This window comes from Petaurus breviceps, unplaced genomic scaffold (assembly GCF_028583685.1).
Source record: "Petaurus breviceps papuanus isolate PSGF00001 unplaced genomic scaffold, PetGlider_PUasm1.0 188, whole genome shotgun sequence".
Lineage (NCBI taxonomy): Eukaryota > Metazoa > Chordata > Mammalia > Diprotodontia > Petauridae > Petaurus > Petaurus breviceps.
This window is the reverse complement of record NW_027185804.1, coordinates 26,840,059-26,864,469: the sequence shown is the minus strand read 5'-3', so window position 1 is coordinate 26,864,469 and position 24,411 is coordinate 26,840,059.

The window sequence follows — 24,411 nt, the reverse complement described above, 5'->3', positions numbered from 1 at the left end:
TTTTATTATTCTATGTTGCGGAAAGGCTTGTTTTATTCCATAAATTAAAAATAAATTAATAAATTTTGAAAAAAAAGAAATGCTGTCTCACTTAATCCTTACAACCATCCTGTGAAATAGATGTTATTATGAGCCCAGAGGTTAATGAGTTGCCCACAGTCACATAGCTAGTAAGTGCCTGAGGTCAGATGTGAACCCAGGTATTCCTGACTCCAAGCCCAGCACTCTATCAAATAATTCACCTACACACCACATGATTTTATTATTCTATGATTTTAATGGAGAAAATAAAAAAGTTCTTTTATATTTCTGGGACAATTTTCACCAAAAACTCTTTGGATATGTTTATTAGTCCATGCCTCTGAAAAAAAATATGCAACTCAATAAAATTCAGTTTGATATTTTTAAGTACCTACTATGTGCAAGACCCTATGTTGCTTGTTGCAGTAGATATTCTTAACACTATTATTATCAGAGAATTTATTAGCATGGCAGGTAGTATTTGTGACAAAAATAGTTAGTTCAGCACTTAGATTGGGAACAGCATCAAAACACTGGAAGCTGCCCAACATTGTTCCACTTTTGAAGCAGTAAAGGATAGTATAGTGAAAAATGATATTTAAGGTGGATGAATGGAATATATCAGCACTGGAAGATGTAATTAGGCTCATCCACCATTGTGAATTAAGATAATTCAGAGTATTCAAGGAATGATAATAAGGCCCAAAAGACTCTCTGATATTTGAAAAAGTAGCTAGAATATTGTCTGAACATGTTTCCATAATATGACTGTATATGCATTTATTAGTTGTTATATTAATTCTAAGAACAGTATCTTGGAGAACAGAGTGTATGTTTCCCTTTTCACCTTGCTATCTGGTCTTGGTACCTCATGGAAGTATTTGGTAGTGTCACTACATGGTAATCAGTTTTCTCCTAAGATTGGAGTCAGTGACAAGTCAAAAACTTATCAGAGACAGCTTCAACTGCATTTCTTACAGTTAATGCTCAGTCTCTTATGCTATTGCCCTTAGGGTGTTTTGATAACCCAGATACAATAATAATAAATGGTATGATAAAAATAATACCTAGCATTTAAATAGTGCTTACTCCAAGCCAGGTATGATGTTAAGTGCTTTACAAATACTATCTCATTTGAGTCTCATGACAACCATTGGAGGTAAGTCCTCTTATTATCCCCATATTACAAATACAAAGGCTAAAGCCAACAGAGGTTAAGTGACTTGCCATGGGTCACACAGCTGAAGTAGGACTTGAACTCAGCTAGTAAGTAAAATTATAAATAAAATGATTCCTGATTCCAAGGAGCTTAGAAACATGTTGGAAAGACATGATACTTTTGCAAATACTACAAAAATACTATTAAAAAACATTTTATATTGCTAGAAGTACAAAGTTCTAATCAGAAAATAAGAAATTGTTTAGTTCAATCAATTCAGTTGCCATTGAACCAAATACAGTCTAGATTAGATAGATAGATAGATAGATAGATAGATAGATAGATAGATAGATATCTAGATAGATATCTAGATGGATAAAGATATATCTAGTCTTTCAGACATCTGAGTTTGTTTTAATAGTTACAAACTCAATGATATTTAAACTTTAATATTATACCCAAAACAGCTAACACAATTTTTGATTGAATCAACAGAGGTATGGTTTCTAGGAGTAAACAGGAAATAGTCCTATTATTCTCTTCCCTAGCAAACCACATCCAGAACCTTGTATTCACTTCTGGATGTCATATTTTAGGAAGGGCAATGATAATCTAGAGAGCTTATGGAGGAAAATGATCTTGAGAGTATGCTATGTGAACACTGGTTGAAGGAACCTGTGATTTATCCTAGAAAAGATCGTTGAAAAGACAAGACAATGTGATAGCTACCTTCTAGTATTTGAAGAACAATTCCATGGAAGAAAGAATAGTTTTGTTCTGTTTGACCCCAGAGGGCAGAATTAGTAGCAATGTATATAAGTTGCAATGAGGCAAATTGTGGCTTGATGTAAGGAAAAACCTTCATAATAATTAGAACTAACCAAAGTGGAATTTGTCACTTCAGGAGTTAGTGAGTTTCCTCTTAGTGAAGGTCTTCAAGTAAGCAAATCTTGGTTGATTTCTAGAATATGTTGTTTAGGAGATTCCTATTTAGATACAAAATGGACTAGATGGTCTCTGAAGTCTCCTAGATTCTGTGATTCCACAGCCCAACCAAAAATGGAGCTTGTCATATACATTACTAACAAACCATTATTTCGTCTTCATTGTTCCCTCTATAACAGCTGGATTTTTGTTTATTAGTGGTCTCCCCTTTAGTACATATGAGCAATCAAATTCAAATAAACTGCTGACATATGGAAAATTTTGTTTCCCCATAGGAAAATATTACCAAAATCTAAACAAGCTATTCTGAGTTTGAGGTTGCAGTCTGGCAAGGAATATCTATTTCAGAGAAATAATGAACCAAAATCCTCAATGCCTCCAAGATTTTCAGAGATAAGAATGAGCAAAAATGAGGCATAAAAATCACTTTAATGAAAACACAAATGAAGGGTATGTTCCTCCTTCAGGTGACATATGTTATTTATCTACCACTACTATAACAATGTGTAATTACTTGAATTAAACTGCCAAGCATTCAAACTCTACTTCAGAGAGTGCAACTCCAACTGGCCATATTGTTCAAATGCAAAATGTACGCTCACTAAAAAAAGTATTTTATGGAGAACTCTCACAGGGCAAGTGTTCACACAGTGGTCAGAAGAAGCAATACAAAGACACTCTCAAGGTCTCTCTCAAGAACTTTGGAATTGATTGTGTGACATGGGAGACACTAGCACAAAACCACTCAGCATTGTGTGCCCCCATCAGAGAAGGTGCTGTGCTCTATGAGCAAAGCAGAAGAGAAACAGCTCAATGGAAATGCAGAATGCACAAATATGGAATGTCCACCCCAAACATTCACAAGGATTATTTATGCCCAACCTGTGATGCAGCATGCTGAGCTTGAATTGGTCTGATCAGTCACAGCCAGACACATTGAAACTTGACTTTAGCACAGTAATGTCATTTTGGTCTTCTTTGAGAATGAAGGACAACAAGCAACCAATCAATTCTAACAAGAGACATTTACATAACTTGTATTTGACAGGATTTTTTTAGCCTTAAAAATACAAGGATGTTTTTGAGCCTCCTACCAGGCCATTCCAGCACCTTTTCTGAACTTTATATATAAATTTTCTTCTGCTCATAAACTTACCTTCACCACTGGTTCAAGAAAACAGCACTTTTTTTTTTTCCTTTTTGCAGTGTAGATTCCAGGACTACGGCAGCAGTTTTCCAACAGATATTAACATGATTTGTTGAGCTTATACTAGCCTCAGGAAGAAAACTCTCATCAGAATCCAAACAAGGCTCATTAACTTCCAGGTTCTAATGGAATTTTTGTCCAGCAGATTAGTCTGGGCATTGCTGTAAATAGTACTGATCAAGTTAAGCTGAAAACCTGCCGTTTAATTCTCTGGAAAGATTGTAGAAAAACATTCTTTTCCTCCTGGTTCTTAATACTGAATTTTTTTTTCTTAAATGGAAGAGGAAAAAATCCAACAAGAAATCTGAGTTTACCAGTGTATAAATTTCAACATTAATTAACTTATCTCAATAAAAATTTATTTCAAAATCAAACATTTAACGGGATCTATCATTGTGGGCACGTTTCCACTGTTGCACTTTACAATCTAATACATTTTGTATGTCATAGAACCACAGTATCATAAAATTCAAGAGTTATAAGAGATGTTAGCGATCATCTTCAACTCATACATGATTTAAAGACAATCATTCACATTCAGAAAAGGGGGTAAAATTGGGAAGATGAATTAATTAGGTAATAAGAGGCAGGACTTAACTAAAAAAAGAAAATAAAGGAAAAAGCAGTATATTTGGACAAGTCAAGCCTCAGTGTTTGGTTTCTTCTTGTCATCTCTATTACCAAATATTAATTTTTTTGAAAGGGAAAATTTGATATGCAACATGATGATTCTGACCAAGCTAATTATGTGTTTGCATGGAGCCAAACATTGAGATAAAAATGGAGAAAGACAAATATGTAAGGTAGATGTTTCCAAATATCTATTAGCTTTGCTAGATGGACAAAGCAGCTGGCTTCTAAGTGTATTTTTCCCATATTCACATGGATGTTTAGAATCATGGAAATTTGTTTATTTATTTATCCATTCATCCATTCATTCACTCATTTATAAACTCGGTTTACATTTTCATTTAATTGTTCTTTAGTTCAAAGAAGGGAGGCTAGTATCAAATGCCAAGAAAGAGAGTGTCCATAGATTATTAAATCAGTTTAAGCATTAACCCAACAACAAACAATTATTAAGACTCTCATAATGTGTCAGTACTTTGCTGAGAGCCAGTAATACAAATACAAGTGAATTAGGTATTTATATAATATCTGCTATGTGCCAGGAAATATGCTAAATGCTTTTTTTTTAATAGATAGTCTTATTTAATCCTAACAACAACCTTTGAAGGTAAATGTAATTATCCTTTCCATTTTACAGTTGAAAAAACTGGAGTAAGCAGTAATTAGGTGACTTGCCCATCATCACGTGACCAATAAGTGTTTGAGTTGTGGTTTGAACTCAGGTCTTCCTAACTCCAGGACTAGCACTCTATCCACACCACTGCCAGCTCCCTCTGGTTCTTTAAATACAAAGAATGAAAGAAATTCTAGTCTCAAACATATTATATTATTTTTTTTGCCTTTTTGGAGGGCAGTTGGGGTTAAGTAACTTGTCCAAGGTTACACAGCTAGTATTTTTGTGTGGCTGTTAAATATCTGAGCCCGGAACCGAACTTAGGTCCTCCCAACTCCAGGGCCAGCGCTTTACTCACTGCACCACCTAGCTACCCAAAAATATTATATTCTAATAAGGAATTTATATTCTAATAATAACCTTCAAGATGAAACTTCATTATAAATCCCTTAGTTTTTAGTTTCTTTTAATATAGTGACAAAATGAACTTACTTCAGAAGCCTAATGGCAAGTAGTGATCTCTAAAGTTCCAAATTTATTTCCCTCCAAATAATTCCCAGAGAAAACTTTCTGTTTGATGGTGATATTAGTGAATTTTCAGATGCCAACTGGCAAAGAATATTGAAACCCATCCTTCCTTCTTCTCGAGAAATAATCAGACATTTTGGTAACATCATATTTCTGAAAAAATGACCACTCTCCAGTGGAAGACAGGGATATAATACAGAAATAATAAAGGATAACAGAGAGAGAGAGACAGGAAATGACAGCTTCATCAGTGAGACATGAAGCAGTCTCTGTTCATCTAAGTTTGAAATTGGAGGGCCATGTAAAATAATAGATATTTGATCTTCTGTGGTAGGAAGCTTTAACTGGATCTTTTAAAAAACATACTTTCTTCAGTTATTAAAAGAAACTTCCATTTCCCAAAATGCAACTTCAAAACTTTGAAAGAAAGAATTGTAGTTTCTGTGAAGGGAAAACATGACAAATATGTTCCAAATGGAGAGATATACTATACCAAGGCTAGGTCTTATCCAAAGCCACAGAATAAATGGATTTAGTGTTAGAGTTTGGGTTAGAATATGACTTGGGGTTCATAAACAACTTCTGCCTTGGCTAGTGGATGTTCCAGTAAGGAAGGAGGAGGAAAAATGAGTCTTCTCATTCTTCACTGTCCAAGTCAGTCATTGTTACTTATGACCTCAAAGTCTTTCTCAACAATATCTTATAATGCAATTTCAGAAGCCCATCCAATCACTTGAATGAACTTCTGCCAGGTCTGAAAAAATACTTTTTATGACTAATTTAACTGTAAAAGATAAAGTTGTCTGAGTTTCTCCACTAAACTGCCTGGTCTACTAACCACCATCATCTTCAAAATCCCTCACATAATGAGGAAAAAATTGAATTAGACTTGAATGCCTAGAGTCATTACAATAGTTAAATCATATTTCTCTATTTTTAAGCCAAGTATCTATATTTCTGCTACATAAAGGCAATGGAATCCAGCAGTGGGACAGATAATAAATGAAGGAATATTGTAAGATAATAACTACAATTCTCTTTAAAGGTCATCTATAGATGAGAGAGCATTATATTCTGCTAATGTTACTTGTCATATTCTGACTGGGCATCATCTTCTTATAGAAATGAAACCCTGAGATGTCACTCTTTCTCCCATAGAAAAAGGGGATTAGCATCTGACAAAACATTAATCTTGAAAAATGCCCCCTTTCGTAATGTCTTGTTAAAGAGACGAAAAAGAAAAAAGAGAATGAAGCTCTGGGCAGAAGAAAATGTTCTTCTGAGTTACCAACATTTAATTCCATCACGAGTTTTTCTTAGCTTTTTTTCATAGGCTTCTTGGATTGGATTGTTTTAGAAATCTTACTTTCTTTGGCTAGTAAGAGAAATTTTCACATTATTACAAATAATAGTTCCTTGAAGGCTAGAGTGTTTCATTTTTTTGTCTTTGTATTTCCAGAACTTATCACAGTTCCTGATACTTATTAGACCACCTCTCAAATATATTTTGAATTGATTAGAGTTGAAATGAATTTGTAAATTAAATGGTATAAAAAATGTGATTTAAATTTCTGGACAATGGCTTAAAGTATAAATTGATGATTGTTTAGAGAAGAATGAGATGTACCTACTGAAACATGATAGGCTGTATATTTACATAGATTTTTTTAGAACCAATCAAAATAACTTTAAGTGAAGAGGAAAAAGGGAAGTCTCCACCTTCTTTTATTTGTCTACCAAGCTAGGTACCACATAGTGTAGTTACAGTATAGGGGCAAGATATCTCGTCATTCACAGAAAGACAAAACTTAAGCAAGGAGCTAGCACCACCCCAGACAGACATATATCTCCCTAGAAAAGGACAAAGTATGGACAATCTCTATAGCCTGGAGATCTTCATTCATGGAGGCACATTTACCCTAAATTATGCCACTGAAACTTGGTGGGTTGGTACTCATTCAGCAACAAGTATTTATTGAATGACTACTATATAAAAGGTATCATTCTATGTCCTGTGATAAGAAGATGAAAGTGAAACAGTCCCTGCTGAGTTTATACAACATAGAGAGAGATCAGACTGAGATTGAAGGTGTTAGCATTTTTCTAATCATCCTGGATCACAGCCTTGACACTTCACTCTCCCTGACACACCCTAGCCAATCAGGTGTCTCATTCTTTGTCCATGACGTCTACTCTCTTCACTCCTCCAAGAAATCCACTATATTGGCTTATCCTACTTAGACTATTGCAACACCCTCTGTCATGTTTTAATTGCTTCTTATATCTCAAGTATTTCCTCTATATAACTGAAAAATTAATACTTATAAAGCACAGATGTGACATTCAGGACAGAGAGATATATCACTCTATAGACAACAAAATTAGGATCCAAAGATATCTTGACAGCCTAGAGCAGAGGTTCTTGAGCTATTTTGTGTCATGGACCCTTTAATAATGTGGCAAAACTTATGGACCCATTCCCAGAATAATGTTATTAAGTACATGAATAAAATATATAAAATTATAATAAAAATCAATTATATTGAAATAAAGATGTATTCTTTCATCCAAATTCATGAACCTTTGGAAATCTCTCCTCAAATTCTGTTGGGGTATGTTGACACCCTAGAGCATTGGGATAAATCTAACACAATAAAATTCAATAGATATAAATATAAAGTCTTGCATTTAGATACAGAATATAATCAATTGTGAAACCAGAATATGGGGGAAGCATGAATTAATAGATATTCTTTAAAAGATCTGAGGATTTTTAGTGGACCAAAACCTCCAAATGAGCGGGTAATGTGATATAGAATTCAAATATGACTGATGTGACCTTTGACTACATTAAAAGGGACGTAGCTTCCAGAAAGACAGAGGTGATGTTACCACTCAAATCTTCCCTAATTTGACTTTGTCTGAAGTATTGTATTCCATTCTGAGCAACATGGTTGAAAAAGGATGCTGATTTCATCGATCAGTCATGACTCCAGGGGACTGATGTTGGAGGATGCTACCTTCCTGAGGAGACAGTAGTAGGGTAATGTACTCAAGGTCTGGAATGAAATATGCATTTTTGGACAGAGAAAATGTATGGGAGAGAGGCAGAGTCAAGATGACAGAGAGAAGCCAGGAAGTTGTCTCAGCTCTCCATTTCCCTTAGAAACCTTAAATCAAAACTTTAAATGGATTATGGAGTAATAAAACCTACAAAAATAAGGAAATAAATAGTTTTCCAACCTAAGATAACTTAGAAGGATTCAGGAAAGGTTGTATCTCACTTGAGTGAAAGAAGAACAGAGACAATATCCAGGTAAGCCAGTTGGAGGCTCTTAGCTACAGCACAGATTAACAATCAAGGCCCCTTGGGCCTGACACAGCAATCCAGTGGCATAGAAGGCCAAGTATGAGGCCTCCAGTCCCAGAACAGAAAGCAAATTACCAGCACAGGAACCCAGGCAACAACAGGCAAAATTAGACCAGATCATCATAGCACAAAAAGCAAACTGCCAGCACCTGAAGCCTCAGCACATAAAGCCAGTGACCAGGCCCCTAGACCCCAGCACAAAAAGCTTGGGACATTGCTCCTATGCCCCAGGAGCAGAGCTCAAATTTAAAAGAAGGCAAAAAAAAAAAAACAAGAAGAAAAAGAGCCTTACCATAGAAAGCTTCTATAATGACAGGGAATATCAATACACAAACTAAGAAAAGAATAACATTGTTAAAATACCTACATGCAAAACCTCAAATGAGGAATTAGAATTGGTCCCAAGTCCAATAGGCATTCTTGAAAAAGCTCAAAAAATATATTTTTGGGGATTTTTTTGGAGGGCAATTGGGGTTAAGTGACTTGCCCAAGGTCACACAGCTAGTTTTTGTGTTAAGTGTCTGAGGTCGGATTTGAACTCAGGTCCTCCTGACTCCAGGGCTGGTGCTCTATTCACTGAGCCACCTAACCACCCCTCAAAAAATATTTTATAAGTCAAATTAGATAGGTAGGAGAAAAATTGGGGAAAGAAATGAGAAGTATGCAAGAGAGAGTCAACAGCTTGGAAAAGGAAGGACAAAAAATGAAAAAAAAAACTCCTCAAAAAGTAGAATGGGCCAAATTGAAAAGGAGGTTTTTTTTTTTCTCTTAAAGACCATCCTTAATTCCAATTCACTCTGGTCCCAGACTGAGTCCTACTTGGTTCCTGTTTGGGCCCTGATTGGTTCAGAATGAATGCAAATAACAATTGTTTCTGTTTTGATCAGAAACCTTGAGGGTCTTCCCCTCCCAGATCTTTTTTTTTTTAAGAAGCTATTCTTTGCCTCATTTTTATTAAGCTTTAATTATTAAATGTGCACTGGTTCAGTCAAACTGAGGCATTAGCTGGAAAAGGCCAAGGTCCCCAAATGCATCCTGGGCTACCTCCAGTTGTCCTGATCCATATCTGGCCACTAAATCCAGAGGATTCTGGAGGAGAAAGAGAAGCTGGTGACTTTGCACCGTCCTCCTTCAGTTAAATCTAATTCACTTATACATCATGACATCACCTCCACATCATTTTGATATCACATGTTATTATGTTATCACAACAGTGATACCATAAGCAAAGTAAGAGAGCAAGTAATAGCTTACCTGTCAGATTTATGAAGAACAGATAAATTTATCACCAGAGATAAATAACATTACAAAATTCAAAATGGGCCATTTTGATTACATTAAATTAAATTACATTAAATTATTATGTCTGCATAAACAAAACCAATGCAACCAAAATTAGAAGGAAAGCAGAAAGAAGGGAAACCATTTTTATAGTCAGTGTTTCTGACAAAGGCCTCATTTCTCATATATACAGAGAACTGAGTCAAATTTATAAGAATATATGTCATTCACCAATTGATAAATGGTCAAAGAATGTGAATAGGCAATTTTCAGATGAAGAAATTAAAGCTATCTAAAGTCACATAAAATAGAGAAATATGAATTAAAACAATCCTGAGGTACCACATCAAACACATCAGAGTGACTAAAATGATAGAATAGGAAAATGATAATTGTTGGAGAAATTTTGGAAAAATTGGAACACTAATGCATTGTTGGTGGATTTGTGAACTGATCCAACCATTCTGGAGAACAATTTGGAACTATGCCCATAGGACTATAAAACTGCACACCCTTTAATTCAGCAATACCACTACAAGGACTATATCCCAAAGAGATCATAAAAACGAGAAAAAGACACTTGTACAAAAATATTTATAGAGTTCTTTATGTGGTAGCAAAGAAGTAGAAATTAAGGGAAGATCCAGCATTTGGGGAATGACTGAACTAGTTGTGGCATATGAATGGAATGGAATGCTATTGTGCTACAAGAAATGATGAGCAGGCAGTTTTCAGAAAAACAGGGAAAGATTTACATGAACTGATGCCGAGTGAAATGAGCAGAACTAGAACACTGTACACAATAACAGCAACATTGTGTGATGATCTACTATGATAGACTTAGCTCTTCTCAGCAATGTAATGATCTAAAACAATTCCAAAAGATTCATGGTGGAAAATGCTATCCACATCTGGAAAAGAACTAAGGAGTCTGAATTCCAATCAAAGCATACTATTATCATTTCTTGTTGTTGCTGTTTTTCTTTTCCACATTTCCCCCCTTCTGATTCTTCTTTTATGATATGACTAATGGGAAATATCTTTAATATGATTCCAAATTGCTTGCCATCTTTGGGAATGAGGGAGTGGGGAAAGATGGAGTGAGAAAAAAATTTGGAACTTAAAATCTCATAAAAGTGAATTGTGAAAACTATCTTTACATATAATTGGAAAAAATAAAATACTATTAAGTGGGAAAATGCACAGATGGGTTTCACTTGACTAAGCATATTTGCAATAAACATCGTGTTTCTGTTTTTCTTTTTTTTATTGGTAAGACTTAAGGGTACATGGAGGGCTAGAAATATTGTTGCAAAAAAGTAGAAGAAGGAAAGTCAATGAATTATTTTTTAAAAAGTATGTAGAAGAGGAAGCAAAGAAAAAAGGAATTTACATAATAATTTTGTATATTTGAAAGGAATAGTAAGTTATGCATACTAGATTTGTAGTTTCATGTGTAATCATCTTTTTTGTTATACTGTTATGGAAATGCCTGTTTTATTTCATAAATTAAAAATAAAATTTAATAATGATTCAAAAACAGAGAATAGAAAAATGTATAGAAGAGAAGGAACATTAGAAGGAATTGCAGGCAAGTAGGATAGTCTGTGATAGAATATGGTGACGTTATAATATGTAAAAGAGTTAATCTTATGTAACAGAGATTTGCAATTCCAATCCTCTTTCCATTTTGGTGTTCATTGAATTCAAATGTTTAAAAGTAAAGTAAAAAAGATTGATATGTTAGAGATCATCCAGAAGAAGGTAATTAGAGTGGGGAAGGACCTTGAGTCCATGATACAGGAGGATCAGAGGAAGGAATTGGGCATATTACCTGGAAAAGGGAAGGTCTGGGGAAAGGAAGCATGAAACCAAGTGTTGGAAGAGCTTTCAGGTAGAGTAGGGATTAAGCATTTTCTTTGACCTCAGCAGGCAGAACCAGGAGCCAATGGGTCTCCACCCATAAGTGAAAAAGCTATTGTGACTGGTTGTAAGCAAGTCCATTTAGGAAGGAAAAATCTTTCTAATAATTAGAGTTGGTGAGAATTGGAATCAAATGCCTCAAGAGTTTGTCAGTTATGTTATGGTTAGGATTCCTTTAGTTGATGAGTCAAACTAGATGGCTGCTGAGGGGTCTTCCAACTTTGAAATTTTATGTATGTTACTGCCCTGCTCAAAAATCTTCAGCAACTCCCTATTTTATTTGGAATAAAAGACAAATTTCTCAGGTTGCTATTTGCAGGTCTCTACAACCTGCCCCTCATTTACATTTCCAGACATTTCACATCACTATTCTCATTCATACATTCTAAATTCCATTGAAACTGGTCTGCTTAATTGTTCCCCCAAAAGGATACTTTATCTCTGATCTCCTTCTTTACATTGTCTGTTCTCCATGCGTAGAATGCACTCTCTGCTTACCTGTGCACGTCAAAATCCCTGAATTCCTTCTGGGTTCATCTCACTGGCCACTTTTATCACAAAACCTGACCTTCTCCAGCTCTCTAGACTCAAATTTTCTTCTACTTATTCATCTGTGTACACAGGATATACTCCCAATAAATTGTAGTCGCTTTGATGGCAGGGATTGTTTCTTTTTTTTCTTGGTCTCTCTAGCACCTGAAATGGTGCTTTTCAATAAATAAACCATTCAATGAGTATTTATTGAGACCCCTATTATGTATCAGGTTCTGTATCAGATAATAGAAATTCCAAGACAAAAAACAATCTTTCCTCAAGAAGCTTACACTCCAGTGAGATCATAGTAAGTGCTTTATATGTTCATTTGAATTGAGTTATGGTAATTCCATCTATAAATTAACTAGTTATGCCCTAACAGATCTAACAGTGCAGTTTTGTGGGTTCACTTCGAGTGCTTTATACCTAAATACTATATACATTAAAATCTTTTTTTGTCTACCATGAACAAAAGTTAATGAGCTAAAAACTTGAAGTCAGTATATTGGGATTATTTTTCAATCAAGTAATCAACAAGTATTTGTTAAGTCCTTTGCTAGATGGTTGAGGTTCAAAGACAAAAACTAGACAATCCCTGTCTCAAGGTGCTTATATTGCATCCAGAGGAACATGTGCATGTATCTTATACATAAGATAGGCAGAAAAGAAAATAAGGTATCATCTTAACTGCACCGAAACACAATATAATTAATTGTCTGAATCTTAATCTTCAAGATTGGTTTAAAAAAATCAACTGGCTTTAAAATGATTTTTTTTTCCAGTGGCTGTTATAGAAGATGCAACTTACCACATTAAGGCTATGTCTACAGCATAGTCAAACAAGTTAAGTTGTATATGCATGGAAAACTCTGACAAACTTTTTGATCAACTGCTTTCTTTAGCACTTGTCTACATAATCAAAAAAAAAACATAGCAAAAGCTAGTTATTTTTTTTGCAAGTGGATTTAAGAAAAAAAAAAAAGATTGATTCCCTATCCCTGTCTCCTTGTGCACAGAGTAACTTTACAGCAGCCAGAAGTAGTTAACCTTCATCATTTATTGCTTAAACTCACAGTACTTAATATGAGAACTTTGATTACTCAGTCCCAAATTCCTTTTGCAAAAGGACTTCCCTGCAGCAGTACTTGGAATCAGCAGTCAGTTAAAAATCAATGAGGAGAAAGGGACTGAGGCACCTGGTAGGGTGAAAGCGGTAGAGGTGGGAAGCAGGAATGATTTTTAAGAAGGAACTTAGAATATTTACAAAAAGATATGGTCAAGAATGGGCAGGGGCGGCTAGGTGGTACAGTGAATAGAGACTGGCCCTGGAGTCAGGAGAACCTGAGTTCAAATCTAGCCTCAGACACTTAACACTTACTAGCCCTGTGACCTTGGACAAGTCACTTAACCCCAATTGCCCTCCCCTCTCCAAAAAGCAAAAAAAAAAAAAAATAGGAGGGAGTTCACTACCTTTTGAAAGTAATGAGCCTCCAATTTTCAAGAATGTTCAACAGAAGTTTGATAACATTGGTAAGATAAGGCTAGGGTATGAAGTCTTTGGTATAGAGGACTTGAAAATGAGGAAATTTCCTCCAGCAATGGAGAACAAAAACTGCTTTGCAAATTATTGTCTTAAAAAGTTGCCTGGAGCACCAAATTAAGGGATTTGTTCATGATCTCAGAATCATTATGTGTAACATACAGAATTTGAATCTAGATCCTCCTGATTCTGAGACTAGTTTTCTCTCCACTGTGACATGCTGCCTCTCAATAAGAAAAATAGATTTTGTATATTATATAGATATATATATACACATGTGTGCATATATGTGTATATATATGTATGTATATATACATATATATGTTTATGTATCTCTGTGTATGTGATTTGCCCCTTTTTATATGCTTATATACACCTTCAAGGTAAGTTCACAAGGTAAGTGTATGTATATATATATATATATATATACACACACACATGCACATATGCATATATATGTGTATGTGTGTATCTATAAGTACGTATTTATACTTATATATGTTTAAGTATCTCTGTGTATATGATTTGCCCCTTTCTATATGCTTATATACACCTTCAAGGTAAGTTCTTTGTTTCCCTTTATATTCCCAGTGTTTACCATGGTGTCTTGTCAAAAATTACAGTTTAATGATTTTTTTAAAAATTAAAGATATGTTGAATTACCTTATCTGATAATCACAGCATTCCTGAGTTAAATACTATAGGCATTGCAGTTCCCATTTTACAAATGAAGAGGTTTAGTCTCAAAGATATTTAGTGGCATCACTATGATCCCAAAATAAGTATGAGAGGCAGGATTCAAACCCAGATTTCTACAGATGCTGAATCCAAAGCTCAGCCCTTTATATCAGGCTGCTTTCTCTCCTTTGGCTGATTCATAACATGAACAGTTGAACTGAATGTTTGAATAGATTTATTCATATGCATTGGAATGAAATACTTCAGGATTTCATGGATCCATGATTTCATTTTATTTTCTCCTTTGAGGAAGGTCACAACCTCTCTTTGGTTTGGCAGAATGTCTTTGTGCATTTCTGCAGCTGAGGAAAAAAATCATCACCTGATGGCCAGCCTACTACCCAACTAGGCTAGGCTAGGCCTCAAGTTATATATGCAGAGTCTGAAGTGAATAAAATTCACTCTTGTTCATATTCACATCAGCAGGTCCCTTCAGCCAGATAGTAATATCTCATGCATATTTGCATTATGGAATTATCATTACATATGTCTTTGGTTTTGGGTTCAAGGATGTTATGTGTTTTACATTAAATAGATACAAATACAAAAGACCACAAGAGAAGATGCTTTCTTCTAGATTTCTGAGATAAAAATACATTCCAGTTAGCAACTGACTTGCCCAATATTTCCAAATATTTCAGAAAAAAAATTATCAGTCACTGGTTCTGAATAATAAGTTAATTATCACATGTGTTTCTTTTGTTTTTATCTTTTCCAATATATTGTTTGATATTCAGTAGTCCAAAATAATTCCAGCCACATGAAATATTGAATTTTTCATAGCTTGGCTCCAAAGGACAGAATTAGGTGTCTTACACAGAAGTCATGAAAAGGTAAATTTAGTGTCAGTATTAGGCAATTAGCCCAATTAACATTAGTCCAAACTAAAGTGATGATTGATTTTTTTTCCCTTCTCATTGGAGGTCTCTAAGGAGAGATTGGATTACTTATCACTTGTCAGGTCTGTTGTAAAGGAGGTGGGTTGGATTATATGAAAACTGAGGTCACTATCCTATTCTGAGAATCTATACCTGTATGATTGTTTGCCTTTTCCCTTTGAAAATAGGATAATGACTAACCTCTACAAAAATCACTATGAACATTATAGTTCATAATACAACAATGCTACCATGTAAATATTAAAATAGTATTATTTATTCTCATTGTACATATAGAGGATCCATCTTTCATACAGCCGAAGTCAATAATTTCCTGAAAATAATTTCTCTGACCATGAAATTCCCTTTCTCAATAAATTCCATTTTATATCTTAGATTGAATATTAAATCTTATATTCAAATCTCTTTAAAACCTAGACCCAACTACATTTCCCAACATTATATATATTATACCCTCCATACATGGTAAAATCTAGATAACCCAGCCTTCTGTCCATGCTTGTTCAGACTCCATCCTTGAAGAGGACCAATGACACCAGGAGGGTACTCTCTTGACTTCCTTTATGAAGGCACACTAGGCCGTCTTTTGCCTCAATTCTTTACCTAGGCTTTAATTTCTGTATGGGCTTTGTCTCAGACAAACTGAGACCTACGTCTGTACTTCTATACCAGTCAACTGCCACTCCTGGAATGCTCTCTCTTCCACTCTACCTTTTAGAATACCTAGTTTCATTTGAGACACAATTCAAATACTATCTTATATATGAGATCTTACCTGATCACTCTAATCACTAGTGCCTTCTCTCTAGGATACTTCTTTTCTATGATGCCTACCCTCATCCTTCTATCATTCTCATTTTCCCCAGGCCTGCCACAGCACCACCACAAACTGGGGGCTCTGCTCTTCCATTCCCTAACTCTGATAGGTAAACCTTTGCCAGAAATAATCCTCCACACTGGTTACCACCATTCTCCCTTTATACCATGCCAATACCCTGAAATCTCCCTTTCTACTTCTCCATTATGTGATGTCTTCCCTGATCAGCATACCTTCTTTCAAGACCAGGATTTTTTGTTAGCTCATATTTTTATCCCTAGAAACTAGCACAGTGTCAGACCCATAGTAATAACTTGAATGTTTTGTCTATCTCTACCTATTCTGTATATATTTTTATATCCTTACAATGGTCTCTTTCAATAGGATATGAACTCTGTGATGACAGAACTGCTGTTTTATACTAAGCACTGGGCACAAGATTGCCCCTTAAAAAAATGTTTTGGATTGATGCATTAAAGGAAAGTAAGGCCCAGAGATTTGTGTAGTTTGACTACTGTCACAGAGCTATGGTCAGAACTTGGATTCAAATCCAGGTGCTCTGCCAAACACAATGGGTTTTTTTTCACTATATTATTCTACGGTGGTATAAAAATGTGTAAGCAATAGTTTGTTTGTTTTTTCTCACAATGACTTTCTAACACATGATTCTCTGAGAGACATGGAAAATACCTTCATTAAACTTTCTTCCATGGTCATTTCATTATTAGTTTGATATTATTACTTTTACTATGATGAAAATATACCCTGTGCTTCTCTGGCATACTGGCAGGAGAAGAGAAATGATGGCTAACTTGGCCACTGTCCTCCCAAGATTGATGCTAAGACTGAGAGTGCCCCAAATTCATTTTACAGAGATGTCAAAGCTGCCCTCAATGGATGTATATTAGAAAGGGGATCTGAGGGATGCTGCCACTGAAAACATCAGCTCAAGTCAGCAAAGCAACACAAGCACATGATGGAGAAATGGAAAGAAAATTAGCAACTGCCCATGAAAAAGATAAAAGCTGTATATGGAAGGTTGGGCCATTTAGTACTAAAAAATACAGAGGAGGCCTTGAGCGCTGTTTATCAGAAGGATTGGGGAGAGTGCTAACTATTGATTTTGATTTCCAAAAATGTTCCAGAAACATTTTTCTGAGTTTAGACCATGTTTCTTATGTTAGAGAGAATTAGATAGATATACAGATAGATAGATAGATAGATAGATAGATAGATAGATAGATAGATAGACAGATAGATAGATTAGATAGATAGATAGATAGATGATAGATAGATAGATGATAGATAGATAGATACATAGATAGATAGGCAGATAGATAGACAGATGCACACATACAAATAGTTATAGACTGTCCACAAGATGATAGATTTCAGAATCTAGGTCTACTCCAACTCTAACAAATTGTCGATGTAAAGCTGAAATCTAGAGGGATGAAGAATCTTGCCTAGGGTAAGAAAGCTGGTAAAATGGCAAGCCAAGTACCCTGGCTCCAAATGAAGCTTTGAGATGCAGAGTGTCATGCTGCTGCTCAAAATAAGTATTTAGGAATGATAAGAGAGATAGAGACAGCAGCTATGAGAATGTGTGAGAGACAGAGACAGAGAGAGACACAGAGAGAGAAAGAGACAGAGAGAGGGGGGAGAGAGAGAAAGAGAGGGAGATTAAGATACAGAAAGAAATGGAGAAGGAAATAGAGTGAGAGACATAAGAGAGCTTAAACTACTCTGACAGGAACAGAGGAAGAGAAAAATCCCTCCCTAAAGTTCTATTCTGATGTCTTATTGTGACATAGAGATGACCCTGGTCTCCTCAAGAAAATGACCATGAAGCATAAGCTCTGGAAAATCTCAATAAGCTTGAAAGCCTTAAAATATAGTCCCAGGATAGAGTGTCCCCCCTCTGAGGTCCAGCCCAGCTATTTTCAAAAATTCATCAATCATAGGATAATAATTTTGGCCACAAAAATTTCAATATCATCCTCTATTCAACTGTCAAAATGATTTTCCTAAAATGCAAGTCACTGCCATGCTCAATGATCTGCAATGGCTCCCTATGCCTCCCACAATCATACATAAAATGATCTATTTGTAATTTAAAGGTCTTCATAATCTGTCTCTTTTCCTATCTTTTCGGTCTTCTTCCACATGACTCTTTTGATAAGCTTTGTGATCCAATTACACAGTCCAACTTACTGTTCCTCTCACAGGACTGCATCTCCCAACGCTATGATTTTGAATGGATGTCCCCTGTACCAGGAGTCCTTTCCTTCCTCACCTCTGCTTCCTTCAAGATGCAGTTCAGCTGTGAAACTTACCCAAGAAGAGAAATAATGAGGTGATTGAAGTCTCAACATTTTGTGATGAGTGCCTAAATCAAGATGTTAACTGTGTGAGTAGAAAGGTGCATATGGATTAAAGAGATGTTGTACTGAAAAAAATTATGAAGACTTAACAACTGATTAGGTATGTGAAGTGAGGAAGAATGAGAAACTAGAGGTGCTTGTGGTTGTGAAACTGGGTGATTGAAAAAATCATTGATGGTAGGCTCAAGAGAAATTGGGGGGGGTGGTAGAGAAATGAGTAGAATGAAGATAGTATTTTTGGAATATAGAATTTAAGGTGTCTAAGGGATAGCCACCTCAAAATGTCCAATAGGCAGTTGACTATATGGGGCTGGAACTCAAAAGAAGGACCAGGGCTGGTGTGACTCACCTGTAAGAACTGAATATAAAAGTTGAAAAACTGAAGATGGGAGTTGATGGAGTCACTGAGAGAGTGTATAGAGGAAGAAAGGTGAAGACAGTCTATTACAGACCTCTGGGGACATGTCCACTGCTTGTATACAAGTATTTGGGAGTAAGTAATAGATGGGGGAGATAAATAGTACCATGGGTTCTCATTTCTTATATCTCCATTTTTTTCTTAGTAACACTTTTCCTATCATGACACAATGAAGTTTACTCAATATGACTGAACAGCAATACTCAGGAAAGAGAATTATTTGCAATTTCACACTGGAGTTTCTTTCATGCTAGTTTATGATGACCCATGATGTTAAGGGAGATTTTCAGGTTTGTTGATTTCTATATCTTTCTGTACATGTGTTCATTTCTATCTTTTCATTTCAAATGAGAACCCTGCTACCTCATGGCATATTCCTCAGATATTTTAGGTTAATTCTATTTAATATTAATATAAACAGATGAAATTTTTAAAAATAATAATAATGGTAATTCCATTGAAGCATTGAGTCTATTCAATCTACTTTAAACCAATGACTACTTTGATGGGGTTTCTCACTAAAAAAAAAAAGTGTGGGCTTTTTGTGGTCTAGAAATTATCTTTTCATAAATATGAGTGGGTTTGCAGAGAGTGATAGAGCCATTTTGACATTTGTGGATTGTGTAGTAAGCATGTTAAATTACACTGTTTGATTTAATAATATTCGAGAATAAAAGAGGCAGCTAGATGGTACAGTGCATAGAATGTCAGACCTGGCATCAGGAAGACTCTTCTTCCTGAATTCCAATATGCTCTCAGACACTTACTACCTGCTTGACTCTGAGCAAGTCACTTTTAACCCCATTTGCCTCAGTTTCTTCATCTGGAAAAGAGCTGTAGAAAGAAATGACAAACCATTCGAGTATTTTTGCCAAGATGGAGTCGTGAAGAGTCAGACATGACTGAAATGGCTGAACGATGAAGAATATAAGGATATTTGATTTTGTTAGTGAGAAGAATTCTATCATCTTACCATCTTAGAGGACAATACATTTCCAACTGAGTTGCCTGAGGCATAAGTAAATTAAATGACTTGACCAGGGTCACACAGCTCATCAGAGGCAGGGCTTGATTCCAAGGCCAACCCACTACCCACTAAATTCCACTGATTTTTAAAAATTTCTTTATATGCTGAAATGAAAGAGAAATAACTGCAGGCATATATTTTGGCTAAGTATTCAGTCAACCCAATTCATATGCATGTAGTGAATGACCTGAATTAAGTTTAAGGCCAATGTACTGTGCAATTATATTAAGGATCTCATTAAATAATACTTGGGTCGCAAGGAAGCAAAATGGTGAGATCACTGGGGTCCTTGACACTAACAACATCAAACTGCCTTGTATCTAAGGATAACATGACTTACTTTGGAAGGGAGGTTAGTGATAATTGGGTCCAAGTCCTGTGTTTTGCATATAAGAAAACTGAGACCCAGACAAGGGAGGGTAACTTGTCCAAGATGAGATATCAAAGGACTCCATCCAAGCAACTCCAATTCTTGAATGAACACACACACACACACACACACACACACACACACACACACACACACTTCAGCCCTTTAGGGACATTCTTTCCTTGTTTCTGTCCTGTAATATGCCATTCTTTGATCTTCTATTTCCAGCTACCATGATTCTAGTAGCTTGCACCCTTTAAGACTTTGTTGACTGAATAAATTAATGACTAAGAAAATAATAAATGATACCAAACTCTGTCCCTGGGTTTTTAATAACTCTGCTGTCATATCAATAAATTTATTATATAAATCGTACATAAAATGTAAATAATAAATTTATTGTTATTATATGCCAGGCATTGTGCTAAACACTGGGGATACAGAAAACAGACAAAAGATAGTCCCTGTCCTCAAGTAACTCATAATCTACTGATGGCTTCTAACTCCCTTTCCAGTTTGATCTCGTACAATCCACTTTCATGTATTTTATGCTCTAGTCAAATGTAAGACTGTTACATAGTTCCATAGAATGGAAACTCCTTAAGGATAGACACTATCTACTATTTTTCTTATATCTCTAGCAACTTGTACATAGTATTTGGTGAATTTAATTCAATTTCCATTCAATTCCAGTTTCAGTTTCATATCCAATGCCTTCCTACCTGGGAATCCTTGCTCTTACTTTTCCCTCTGCCTGGAATATATTTCATTCCCAACTCCATCTCCATCTGCTCAAATACCACCTCCTTAGAATCTCCAAACTGGAACTGACCTCTTCCTCATTGGAACACTCAAGATATTTCGGATACCCCTTATTCCTTTTTAATATAGTATCAGATATTTCTATATAGAGCAGAGAAGATTTCATTTTAATTCACTACAGTCATTAGCAGCTACTGTGTACTTAATAGCATTGTACTGAACACTATGGTAGATGCTGGGAATAAATGACAAAATTGAAATAGCACATTCCCTTAAGCAAATCACGTTCTACTGAAGAACACAACACATTGGCAAAAACATAAGAGAAAGGTAATTTGAGGAGGCAAAGAACATGAAAAACTTGGAGAATCAGAAAAGACTTTGCACAGAAGATGGAGCCCAAGCTAAGCCTTGAGAGAAACTAAAGATTCTAAGAGGCAAAGCTGAAAAAAATATGTATTAGCAACTGCCAAGTGAACATTTCCACCTGACTCTCTCAAACTCAATATGCATGTTTCAACACGTCAGAAAAGGAGCTCAATACATCTCTCCCCAATCCCTTCCCTCCTCCAACATTTCTAGTTCCAACATCCTTTGAGTCACCCAGGTTCACCACCTTACCATCATTTTTAACTCTTCCTTTTCCCTATACCTCACTTCAGAGCAAATCAGTCCCAAGTCTTCTTGAATCTATTTACCCAACATCTCTCATGAGGAGGCCTTTCTCTGCACTCACACAGCCTCTTTTCTAGTTCAGGCCTTTGTTACCTTTCACCCAGATGATTGAAGTAGCCTCTTAAATGTCTTCCTAGATATCAATATCTTTTCCTTTCAATCTATTCCCAATTAAAGTTGATAAATTGATATTCCTAAAACAATGCTCTCTCTCTCTCTCTCTCTCTCTCTCACACTCACACACACCCCTCACCACCTTACTCAAAAATCTTTCTCTGTCTCTTTCTTACTTTTTTTGTTTATATAACCACCACCTCGCATTCAAAGTCATTAAAAATATGGTTACAACTTACCTATCTGACCTCATGTCATGCTACACTTCTTCTATATACATTACACTCAAATTAGCCTTCTAGCTATTCCCTATACATGATATTTCCTCCCCCACTTCTATGTCATTATAGCTTTTGTCCCTCATGCCTGGACCCTCATGCTTGGAATGAATTTTCTCCTCCCTTTTTTGTCTCAGCCATTCCCTGTCTTCCCTCATCAAACACCTCAGCTGGTACCACATATATGAGGCCTTTTCTGATTCTCCCTTCCCAGTTATTAATGCTTTCTCACTCTTGAAATGAATTTGCATAGATATTCTATTTAATGATCTGTGTACATGCTTCCTTCCTTGCTTCCTTTCAAAAAAGAATATGGGTACCTTGAAGGCAGAGACTGTTTTTGGTTTTGTCTTCATATAAGGGTGTACCTCTTATATACTACAAATGGAGCCACTCAAAATTTTTAAAAGGCTAGGCTTTTACTGGTGCCAGGACAAGGATTTTTGCCATTTCTAAAAGATCATGGGAGTGTCCTAATCAAGGATTTCAGATTAGCCAGAAATAAGAGACAATATAGACTATGACCAAGTAATATCCATAAAAGTCCAATGGAGTCTAGGAAACTAAACCAGTGAGGATAAGACTCAGTGAGTCCAGAAATACAAGCTGCTCAGCCATGATGTTTTGCCCATAGAAAGTGGACTCACTGAGAGCAGCTGAGCACCAAGAAGTGGCATGATGCCAAATGAAGAACAATGCAAAGACTCCCCAGGAGATATGACGGACCCCATAGCATCAAATGAATAAGCTGGCCCTCTACACAAATTCCATATATTATTGCTTCACATATGTAATCTCTATGCTTACTCTTCTGATTTGTATATGTATTTATTGTATATGTATTCTTATCCCTTCTGATTTGTATATGTATAAATTGAGAGAGTGTGCCCTAGGTTTAATGAGGAGGATAGGAAACTCTATTATGAATCTTGCTATGCTATTCAATTACATTTCTTTGCTTTGTTTCCTCTGGCTGACATTTTTTAAGTAGAAATATTATTGGGCACTAATGAATTATTGTTTGGAGTAGATAAGCATCTGGTCATTTAAACCCGGAGTGACTATCCTAAGGACCAAGAATGTGAGTGGGGAGTCCAAAGATGCTACTGTTGTATCTCCATTTCTTTGCATATTTTTATTTTTGTCTAAATGTGTGGCATCATGGGTGTATAGAACTCTCACTGAGAAGATGGCCAGCATAATGGAGATCTGCACCTGCTCTGCCACCTAGAGCTCTAGAGTTTCCTGAGACATTGAGAAGCTGTGACTTGCCCAGGGTTCATGCAGCATGTTTACATCAGAGGGCACCCTTGACCCCATTCTTCCTTATTCCAAGGCTAGTTACCTAGCCAGTGTGTCATACTGCTGCCAATATTTGTGTATAGTAACTATTTTAAAAGGCTTTTTGGATTAAATTAAGTACACTCCAAAAATGGAGGGCAGAAGAGACACAGGTTAGAATTCCAGGTTCTGAGACCAGCTAGTAAGTCCAGTTTGGCTGTAATATAGAGTGAATGAAGGGGAATAATATGAATTGTGCTTGGAAAGATATATGGAAGTCTGGATATGGAGGATTTAAAATGCTAGGCAAAAGGGTTTGCATCATATATTGAGCCAACAAGGAGTCACTGGAGCTTTTGGGGCAAAATAATGAGAATCAAACCTATCCCTTAGGAACGTTTATTTGGCATCTATGTAAGGAAGAAATTAGGAAGTGGCAAGATTGGAAGGAGGAAGGCCATTTGGGTGTCTATCAAAATAGTCTAGGTAAGAAGTGATAAAGACTTGAACTGAGGTACTGATCATAGGAGTGGAAGACCAGAGTCAAGGGCAAAACCTGAAGAGATAAAACTGACAAGAATTGCCAACTACTTGGATATGAGACAAAAGTGAGTCACAGGAGTCAAAGATTACTAGGAAGTTGCGAATTGTTGTAACTGGAGGGAATGTTGTATACTCACTAGAAATAGCTGAGTTTAGAAGTGGGGTAGGTTTGGGAGTAAAAATTTCCTATAGTGTGCTACATAGTAGGCAAAAGAAACAAAAAAGAAAGATGAAAGGAAGGAAAGAAAGAAGGAAGAGAGGAAGGGAGGAAGGAAGGGAGGAAGGAAGGAAAGAAGGAAAGGAAGGAAGGAAGGAAGGAAGGAAGGAAGGAAGGAAGGAAGGAAGGAAGGAAGG